This window comes from Mustela lutreola, chromosome 12 (assembly GCF_030435805.1).
Source record: "Mustela lutreola isolate mMusLut2 chromosome 12, mMusLut2.pri, whole genome shotgun sequence".
Lineage (NCBI taxonomy): Eukaryota > Metazoa > Chordata > Mammalia > Carnivora > Mustelidae > Mustela > Mustela lutreola.
The window spans coordinates 48,344,019-48,355,237 of NC_081301.1; the positions used below are offsets into that span (position 1 = coordinate 48,344,019).

Sequence of the window (11,219 nt, forward strand, 5' to 3'; positions counted from 1 at the left end):
TCTACACCCAACATGGAGCTTGAACTCATGACCCTGATATCAAGAGTTGCATGCTCTTCTGACTGGGCCAGCCAAGAACCCCAGTACCAATTACTTTCTTTCACTCTTTCAGCCTCCTCCTGCTTGGTCCCCAACCTCCATTCAGTCCAAACCTCACATTCCATCACTTCAACCATTGTCTTGCTAATCCTTTGAGCTCAAAGTACTTAACAAAATCCAAATACTGGATCATTCCAACTATTTAAAATCTTTGGATCTACTGACTTTTGCTAAAGAAAGTCACACAATTAAACAAGCTAGTAAAATTACAAACCAATGATAATTTTTGTTAAGATTTATTTATGAGAGAGCGAGCTTGGATGGGGGAGGGGCAGAGGAAAAGCAAGAGAATCCTCCAGCAGACTCCCTTCTTCTAAGCACAGAACCCAAATGGGGCTTTATCCCAGGACCTGAGTGGAAATCAAGAGTCAGATGCTTAACCGACTGAGCCACCCAGGCACCCCTAAACTAATGATTCTTGCCTATCTGGTAGACCTTCCTAAAACCTCTAGTGAGCTCTCTCTTCAATTCTCCATGGTGTTAAACAGTTCACCATTCTCCCCTAAAATTCCCCACCTCCTTGTCTTCTAGAGCTCCAATGTCCATTAGGCTGTTCCCTCTCATTCTTTTTCACTGGACCATCTTCCTTACGTGATGGTGCTTCCCAGAGTTTCTCTTGCTTTTTGTCTTTTAAGATCTTATCTATTTATTTATTTATTTGACACACACACAGAGAGAGAGAGAGAGAGAGAGAGAGGCAGGCAGAGGGAAAAGAAGAAGCAGGCTCTCTGCTGAGCGGAGGGCCATACATGGGACTCCATCCCAGGACCTGAGCCAAAGGCAGTCATTTAACTGACTGAGCCACCCAGGCATCCCTGTTTTATTCTTTCTTATTCTAGAAACTCTCTTAGGTTATCTATAGCCATATACACCCTGTTCCAACTATCACCTACAGTGCTAAGAGCATCCTAATCTCTATACTGCATAAAAATCCTCTCCTCCGGGTGCTTCAGTTGCTCAGCTGGTTAAGCACGGGACTCTTGATTTCAGCTCAGGTCACAATCTTAGGGTCATGGGATCAAGCCCCAAGTCAGGCTCCAGGATCCGCTCAAGATTCTCTCTCCCCCTCTTCCTCTCTCCCAACTCCCAACCCTTTATCTCACATGCTCTCTAAAATAAATAAATAAATAAATAAATAAACTTAAAAAAAAAAATCCTGTTCTCATCACCAGAGCAGTGCGGTTAGTTACCCACGGAATAGTACCAACTGTGTGACCCAAAGGCATATCCAAGACTGATCTTAGTCACCTGCTAACCCAGATGGGATTCCTATTGTGGGAAGTCATAAAGTTGGGAAGCATCTTGACTCCACCTTTTCCTCAACCCACATATCAAACTGGACACCAGTTTCATCATCTTGACATTTTCTTGGATCCATCCTATTCTCTCAAGTCCCACTGCTAATTTGGAGCTTTATCAAGCAGGCCTCACTCCACCACAATTCATTCCTCACCTTGCCACATGAAACTGATCTTCAACTTAAAATCTCTTACCCATAGATCACCACAGCCTCAAGGGTCAAGTTCAAAACCTTTAACACAGAAGAAAGAGGGCCTTTCATTGTGGGCCCTTTGTTTACATATTCAACCTCATCTCTCTGTCTTCCCCTTAATACATTAAGAATCTGTTTTGTCTCACATCTGTTGATTTAGCCTCATGGCTTTCTTGTGCCTAGAATGCCTTATCCTCCATCCTCACCAGCTAACTTCTACTTGCTCTCAAAATTCCTTTCAAGCAAACACTCCAACAAAAAGCCTTCTCTGAATTCCCTGAAATCTGACACACATACAGTTCTCCTCTGTCCCCACAGTACTCGAAGCATGCATCTAACTATAATAATTTATTTCTTTGTATTTTGGCCTTCTCCGGGGCTTCCATTCAATAGTGTAACTTCCTCAAAGGAAAGTTAGGGCCTGGACCAGAGCAGATACTCTTTATCGAATGAAAAATATAAAATAAAATACATACAGTATTTAATATCTATGACTCTTAAAATTCAATTTACTTATAGGTTTCTAGAATTCAAATTTTAATACAAAGTTTCCTCCACTCCCTCCCTGTGTCCTAATATATACTAAAACCTAATGGTTTCATTACCTAAACCAACCTGTTCAATGATGGTTAAATAGAGTAAAATTTACAGTAAATTCTGAAAGTTAGGGCACCTGAGTGGCTCAATTAAGCATCTGTCTTAGGCGCAGGTTGTGATCACAGGGTCCTGGGATGGAGCCCTGCAGCCGGCTCCCTGCTCAGCGGGAGTCTGCTTCTCCCTCTCCCTCTGCCCCTCCCCGCTTCCTGTGGGCACTTGCTGTCTCTCCCTCTCTCTCTCAAATAAATAAATAAAATCTTTCTTTTTTTTTTTTAAATTCTGAGAGCAGCTAAGCCAAAGGAAAAAGATTTTTAAAGAGACAAAAGTACACGCTGGCAGCCAGAAAACTTAAAACTACAGTTACAACATCCACAATTTTAACATTTGTTCAACATGCTTATCAGCCAAATTAGCATACAGTCATTTGTTTGACCAAAATACAAAATAAAGATACAGTTTAATGCACTGAAATCTCCAATTTAGAAGCCTGGGTGGACTGCTTCATTGGTTCCCCAGGCAAATGAAAAGATAAATCTCTAAATAAATAATAATAATAACTGACTATCTATGCAGCTTGTATTTTCAAATTCCTTGGGCCTAAAGTTTTCTCTTCATGAACAATGGAAAACTGTATGGTATTTAATATCAAAGCTTTTAAACATCTTCAAATATGAAAACTAAAATAATTCTAACTGAACTAAAGCAAATATAAATTTAACAAAATTTCAAAATCAGAAATGCAATGTTATTACTGCCAATGTGACTTGAAATAGGATAAAAAATTATGAAGCCAGGAGTGCCTTGGGGACCCAAGTTATAAAAACAACAATGTTCAATCTGTTGTTTGAAAATAGATGGGACCGGGGCGCCTGGGTGGCTCAGTGGGTTAAAGCCTCTGCCTTCAGCTCAGGTCATGATCCCAGGGTCCTGGGATCAAGCCCCACATTTGGCTCTCTGCCCGGCAGGGAGCCTGCTTCCTCCTCTTTCTCTGCCTGCCTCTCTGCCTACTTGTGATCTGTCAAATAAATAAATAAAATCTTTTAAAAAAAGAAAGAAAATAGATGGGATCTTTCCCATTGCTTCAAAGTTTGTTTCAAATAATTTAAATGGGAGAAAAACCAATAAACATCCTTTGTCCCATAAGCTTAGCAAATCTTGTTTCCTATCATGTGGAGATAGTATACAGAGTGGGGCATCTGGGTGGCTCAGTTGGTTAAGCATCTGCCTTCAGCTTGGGTTGTGATCTCAGGATCCTGGGATCGAGCCCCGTGTTGGGCTCCTTATTCAATGAAGAGCCTGCTTCTCCCTCTCCCTCTGTCACTCCCCCTGCTTGTGCTCACTGGTACTCTCTCTCTGCCCTCTCTCTCAAATAAACAAATAAAATATTGGGAAAAAAAAGTATACACTACCTCGATCCAATTTATCATGAATTATGAATCACAGACTTATACTTACGTAACTATACCATATTTTATTATACTACTCATCTCTAGAGCTGTAGTACTTCTTAAAAATATATCCAGTATAGGGGTTCCTGGCCAGCTCAGTCGGAGAAGCATGCAACTTGATCTCAGGGTCATGAGTTCCTGCCCCACGTTGGCTATAGAGATTACTTAAATACAAGTTAAAAACATATATTCATGTACATACACACACAATATAGATTTCTCATCTCCTAAAAAAAAAAATGTATTACCCACATGTAATGTGATCGAAGTTTAAATTATCACACTGGGTTTCTTTTTTTAAGAACCATTAATAGATGTCCATTGATAGATGAATGGATAAACAGAATGTGGTACATTTACACAGATACACACACGTAGGAATACTAGTCAGCCGTAAAAAAGAAAGAAACCTTGCCATCTGCGACATGGACGAACCTAGAGGGTATTTTGCTAAGTGAAATAAGTCAGACAGAGAAAGACACTATATGATTTCACCTATAGGTGGAATCCGAAAAACAAGACAAACAAAACAGAAACAAAGTCACAGATACAGTAAACAGTTAGTTACCAGAGGGGTAGTATCTGAAAGGCACACAATATAGGTGAAAGGGATTAAGAGGTACAAACTTCCAGATACATAATCAGTTAAGTCATGGGAATGTAAAGTAAAGCCTAGGGAATATAGCAAATAAGATTGTAAGAATTTTCAATGGTGACAGATGATAACTAGACTTATAGGGATTTTATAACGTATAAAAATATCAAATCACTATGATATGCCCCTGAATCTAATAGGGATACTGTACACCAATTATACTTCAATTAAAAAAAAATCAAGTTGTGCTATAGACCTACCAATAATCCTGACACTATTAGTTCCTTACTTTTCTTCTAAATATAGTTATAATTGTATTTTTCATTGTGTTTTTTCTCCTCCAATTTTAAAAAAAAAAGCCTCCTCTTGGATTTTTTCCCTCAATTTTTGCATTTCTATTCAATCTTCCCATCTCGATCTGGTCCATCTCTGGAACTAGAAAGGTACAGCAAAAGAAAAATTTTGAAAAGCTGTATTTCCTTAAACTTTCCAAACCCCTAATTGTGACATAAACAATTCACATAATGGTTTGTGGGTAACATCCAAAAACTATCACAAGTCTATGAATATTATGCCTCAGAAGTATTTTAGAAATTATTTTACACCCGCAGGAAGGCCAAACAATTTATTTGCAAGTCCCATCAACCAAACAGCAAGTGAAAAACTATTGTTACTGGGTGCCTGGGTAGCTCAGATAGTTAAACATCTGACTTCAGTTCAAACCCTGATCTCAGGGTCTTGCGATCCAGCTCACGCCCAGCAGTGAGTCCTTATCGAATAACCACTGCCCCTCCCCCTGCTCCTGCTGGCTCTCTCTCTTTCACATAAATAAATAAAATCTTAAAAAAAAAAAAAAGAAAGAAAGAAAAGAAAAGTTATTAGTATATCTCTATGGACATTTTCATTCTCAAACTAATGATTTACTTATGGTTATCAATAACCATGAGTATTCCACTTTCTCAAGTGGAAGTAGCAAGTCAACTGAAATCCAGTAAATTTTAGCTTGATAAAATAAATGCTAACATAGACATGATATTGATAGGTATTAGCCAGGTGATGGTAACTACCTAACATTTTACCAAAGTATAAGCATGATAACCAAGGCAGAGGTTTTGGCTACCACTAACCTACCATTGCAACTCAAAATACTTTGAAAATTGTATACTTACCCAATTTTTTAAAGATTTATTTCTTGTAGAAAGAGCAAGAGACCATGAGCACACGTGGGGGGGAGGGGGGCAATGGAAGGGGGAGAGAATCTCAAACAGGCTCCCCCCAGAGCACGATGACCTGAGCCAAACCAACGGCGGGACGCTTAACAAACTGAGCCACCCAAGTGCCCCCAATAGTTTTTACATCATACCTTTAAACATAACACTAAAACGGTTTGGATTATTACATTTCCAAATTTAGATGAGTCATAGTGCTTTGTATGCAGGAACTGAATGTAAATCAAAATTGTAAATTTGCACTTGCTTGCTAGTCAAAGAGACATGTAGACAGATTCAGAAAGATTAAAACGTATAATCATAATACACATTGTGTTTTTAAAACGGTCACTTCCCAACTGTTAACCCAGTTCAGTAAACGTGCCAATTGCCCTCCCTCTTCTTGAATATCTAAAAGTTACGGAATACTTCTAATCCTATTCCTTCACTTTACAGATAGGCACCTGAGACCTGGGGTCTTTCATTGTACGCTTAGTTAGCAGAATTACAAAACCTCTAGTCATCATGGTCTGAAGCTTACTAGAGGTGAGAGTAAGAAAAACCGAATGAGGTCTCAGAACAGCTCTATATTATGATATAGAATCATAAGCTTCTGTACCTAAATCTGGAACCTGAAATTGAACCATCACTAACAACAACAAAATTACATCTCAAATCTAGACAATAAAACTGGCAGATAAAATGAGAGAAAAAGCAGGGAATGTCCTTTTTAGTTTCTGACCTAAGACCCTGACCATCAAGGAATTCATCCAAAAAGTTTGTTGAACGGATGAATGAATGATTGCATGATACCTGATAGGATGACTTCACTGATTTTAGAAGCTCCAATTTCAGGAGCTAAACTGGAGGATCATGATGCCACAGCCGAAATTAAAACTCACGGTGCAACAAACAACTCCTATGTGAAATATAACAACCAGGTCTCTGCAAATCTCTGCAGAGCTGTTGCAGGTGTATCAAAACATACATTCATACACAGATGCCATTTTTGTCAGGTAATTCCCGCAAGGGAGGATAGAGCCAGAGAATCGAGAAGTCTGAAAACAGGCCCTGCTCACCCATAAGCCTTTGCATTCATGGGGACAAGATCTGAGTGAGTCACTGGAGATAAGACGGTCTCCCCAGCCAGCCAGAAACCGGCCCGGAATCTCCTGCACTCCTTTTAACTAGGGAACGGGTCAGGGAAGAGTGGAGGAACTGCAACCTGCAGCAGGTTAATATGCAAGGATCGCGCTGATCCGTTTCCGAGTCAAGATTCCACTGAGCCCCACCGCAGGCACGGGAGCCGGCCCCACCCGGCATCGCGGAGCGGTCCTACGCAGAAGGCCTCGTCCTGCAGGAGAGTTCAGAGCCCAGACACACAGGACGCGGGCAAAGAGCAAGACCTATCCCCTTCCTGGCCACCCACGCCACAGCGCGGCCCTGCCACCACATGCTCCCCTTCCCGCTTTCCCAGCACAGCCCTAGGTCCGCAGGGCCTCAGCCGCCCTCCACGTCAAGCTGAGACAGGCCACAGGCGAATGCGATCCAGCGGCCTCTAAGCAGGGGACAGCGGCCCCCAGCTCGCCGCCTGCCACCCCTCATCGCTTACCTCCCTTCTGCCACAAGCTCAGCCCCGCGCCGGCTGCCTGACGTGGCCCGCCCCGCCGTCTCGAACGCCTGGGGCGGAGACTACGGTGATAGAACCAATGAACTGCAGACTGCAAGCGCGTGCCCCGCCTCCTCCGGCTTCGGCCCGCCCCTCTCTGCTTTCGCGCGCGCGCACGGCCAAGGCCAAGGCCGCGCACTGCGGCTAGAGGGTGGCGTGCACTGCTGAGCGCTTCTCTGCAGGGACCCGGGGGCAGGAAGAGAGGCGCGCGCAGGTGAGGGTTGTGGAGTTGCACCGCAGTGGGGATTAGCCCAGGAGACAGCCGATTGAAGGAACTTGTTTGGGAATGCCACTGCGCCGTGCTTGGGTAGTCCTGTTGGCAGCCTGACCTTATGCAGCTTTTGGCGATGCAAAGCAGCTTCTTGGTGTTTGGAGATTTTGTTTCCCCGAAAACAATAATCCCGATAACGTTAAGGATTCAGAAAATGTAATGCAGACAGTCGACCTGCCACTTCGTTCTTCCCCTTGCCCCTTGTAGTTGCTGCTTCGTACTTTTGGCCAACACAGAGCACTGCAGCTCTCAATGCTACCTACACGGGTACATCCACCTGTTGGACAGTCCTACAGGACGTTATAGGCTGGATATTTCTGCTCAGTTAATCTGGGGACAGCAGGCACATATCATTGTTACTTTTTTTTTTTTTTTTTTGGTCTAATACTTACTGCGTGTCCACCTGTGCACACTCATTTCCACAGGAAAGCTGTAAAGTACGGGTCACGGTAAAACAAGCTAAAGGAGACAGCAGAAAGAAAAAGAAATGAACAAGTAAAAAAGGAATGGAGTTCAAGTTGTGTAAAAATTATATACAAGAGTTAAGACACGTCGCTCTAGAGAACTTGACTTATCCAGCCCTTTCCAAACTCTGGTATATCTTTAGAAGTATGTATATATAGAAGTGGGGAATTTAAAAAAAAAAAAAAAATACTGGTCCCTGGGCTCCTCTCTAGAGATTCTCAATTTAGTTGCTCTGCTGTGAGTCCTTGGCATTGGTACTCTTAAGTTTCCAAAGTCATTTTAATGTGCTGACAAGAGTTCTACTTCTCATATGTAGGAAGGATTTGGTTCCCTATACTCTACTTTAGAAAAACAATTACATGCCACAGGCCATTTCAGCTCTCAATAACCTATTATGCATTCATTCTGTAGGAATTTATCTAAATTAATTTTGAACCTACTTTTATATTCACTCTCTGTTATCCTTTGAGAGAAAGTAGTATTAGAAGGTTTATAATGGCCTTCTTGATTTTATGGAATTTGATGTGTTAACCTTAAAAATAAACTGCCAGTTAAATTTTACCAGCAAAATGTGGGTTTAAACAGGAATGACAGAGAATGGCAATCAAGGACAATCAAGCTACAGCAAAACCATAGGCAAGTCCAACAAAGAAGAGGAATATTTTTCTATGGAGAAGAAGAATGAAGTTGAGAGGGGTTGTTTTGAATGAAAACCCATTGGAGAAAAGCAAGGAGTTGTGAGTGATGTTGGTTTCTCCTTGCTGAGTTTCAGGGGTAGTCAATTTCTTGTAGGAGATGCAAAGATACATCTTTCCCTATTGGAGCCTGTAATTGATGATCCTGTCCTGTTGAAGATTTTTCTGTTAGGTCTGTAATTGCTATTAAGGGGTATGGCTTTTCCTACCAGCTTCCCCTTCAAGCATCTCAAGTCCAGTATAGTGAAGTTTTCCTGAATTAATTTTCACAGATGATAGTCCCCTTCGGTATTCATAATTCTAAATGCATCAGAACTTCTTTTAGGACCATTTTAAGATTTTATTTATTTATTTGTCAGAGAGAGAGCGCGAGCGAAAGCGAACACAGGCAGACAGAGTGGAAGGCAGAATCAGAGGGAGAAGCAGGCTTCCCGCGGAGCAAGGAGCCCGATGTGGGACTCGATCCCAGGACGCTGGGATCATGACCTGAGCCGAAGGCAGCTGCTTAACCAACTGAGCCACCCAGGCGTCCCTAGGACCATTTTAATTCTTTTTTAAAATTCATCTTCTAGGGGCACCTGGGTGGCTCAGTGGGTTAAAGCCTCTGCCTTCGGCTCAGGTCAGGGTCTCAGGGTTCTGGGATCGAACCCCGCATTGGGCTCCTTGCTCAGCAGGGAGCCTGTTTTCCCCTCCCTCTGCCTGCCTCTCTGCCTACTTGTGATCTCTGTCTGTCAAATAAGTAAATAAAATCTTTAAAAAATGTTTAAAAACAAAATTCATCTTCCATTCCCTTGGGGGTACTTGACTGACTCAGTAGGTAGAGCCTGCAACTCTTGATCTCAGGGTCATGAGTTCAAGCCCAACATTGGGTGTAGAGATTACTTTTAAAAACCTTAAAGGGCATCTGAGTGGCTCAGTTGGTTAAATGCCTGACTTTGGCTCAGGTCAAGAGCTCAGGATTCTGTGCTTAAACACGAGGTAGGGCTCCACGCTAGCAGGGAGTCTGCTTCTCCTTCTCCCCTCTCCCCTGCCCTTTACCCTACTTGTGCACACTCTCTCTCATAAATAAATACAACTAAAAGCTCTACTATCTCCATTTCTTGAGACACATTAGTCAAAATTTTAATTGTACACTTAACTATATGAATACTACTGTTCTAAGAACATCGATACACTTAATCAAGAAAACAACTTATGAAGCTGTTACAGTTATTACCTACATTTTCTAAGTAAGGAATCCTAGCCACAGAATGGGAAGCATCTTGACCAAGCACATGTACCTTGTTAGTGGCAAAACCAAAATTTGAATCCAGGCACCCTGGCTCTCAATAAATAACTTTACTGCCTCTGTTATAGAAGGGGTGGCTTTTAGGAATATGTGAGGAAATGTCCTTTTGAAGAATGCTGTTTACTCTGTGATTTTTTACCTTTTTTTTTTTTTTTTTTTTTTTTTTAAATAAGCTCTATGCCCAACAAGGGACTTAAACTCACAATCCCAAGTTGAAGAGTCTCATACACTACCAACTGAGCCAGCTAGGTGCCCCTGTGATTTTTCACTTTTGAAACTTCAGATTCAGGGCACCTAGGTGGTTCAGTCAAGCCTCTGCCCTCAGCTCAGATCACGATCCTGTGGTCCTGGGACTGAGCCTTGCTTTGGGATACCTGCTCAGTAGGAGCCTGCTTCTCCCTCTCCTTTCTGCCACTCCCTGTTTATGCTTTCTGTCTCTCTCTCTCTCTCTCTCTCTCTCTGTGTCAAATGGATAAATAAAATCTTCAAAAAAAGAAAGAAAATTTAGATTCAAATTTGGGGCTGGAATGAAAGACTTAGGTTGTTAATTCTAGAGCCTAGAACTAATCTGACTGCTTGCTACAAATCTTAGACTAGGCTGGAAGTACACCTCACCCCCTTCTGGGATATACTCTACCCTACTTCTAGGATATACTCCTTCCACACATGAGTATAGTTCAGCAGGGATCATTTCAAATTTTAAATTATTTCATCTATCCCAGGAACTGTGCTAGATATGAGTGAGGATGAAAGACACAATCAGAGCCTCAGGAAGCCAGCTCATCCTGGAGGCCAAGTCAGATTTACGTGGACAATACTAGAGGTATAGATTTGTTTTTTGTTTTAGAGGTACAGACTTCTAGAACTAGAAGAGGTCTCAGAAGCTGCTAGCCTATGCCAAAGTTTTCACTAACAAGTGCTGAGATGAAAAACAGATAAATAAGGACGTGTACTGAATTTTCATAAAAATAGATTCAGTGTAAAGAATTGTTCTTTTTCTGAGATTATGCTGTGGTGGTGGTGGTAAAGTTCTCTTGTATGAAATAATGAATAGATTATATTTGTTGGGGGCTTTTTAATGATCTTAAAGCCCTATGTTGTTTCTCAAAATTTTTTGATCTTTCATGTATTTCTTTTAACCCTGTTAATGTACAGAGAGGGAAACAAAGATTCCAGAGGAACAAAGCCCAGTCCTCTTTCTCCTAGGTACCCCGAAAAACAGCCCATTTTGTGTCCAGGGCTAGAAATTTTTTTAAGTGTTAACAAACTGAAAAAGAAATCAAGGTCAAGGTTAGACAACAAAGATTAGAACTGGTTCGGATAGGCCAGCTGTGTTGTTAGCCGGGAGGAAAAGGCTCCTGCCTGCTTAATTAATCAGATTAGCTAAGTAGA

The 11,219-nt window shown here is 41.7% G+C and overlaps 1 protein-coding gene across 2 annotated transcripts in view; it reads right to left on the reverse strand.

The window, feature by feature from the left end:
* The window catches only part of FOCAD (focadhesin), a 314,072-nt gene extending 306,957 nt beyond the window's left edge, over window positions 1-7,115 (reverse strand). Inside the window, exon 1 of one of the 2 annotated variants that reach the window (XM_059143295.1) lies at window positions 7,052-7,115. The gene's annotated coding sequence lies outside the window, so the exon portion shown is untranslated. The remainder of the gene's footprint in view (window positions 1-7,051) is intronic. The other variant, XM_059143296.1, reaches the window with a different exon arrangement.
* Between the last annotated feature and the right edge of the window lie 4,104 nt (window positions 7,116-11,219).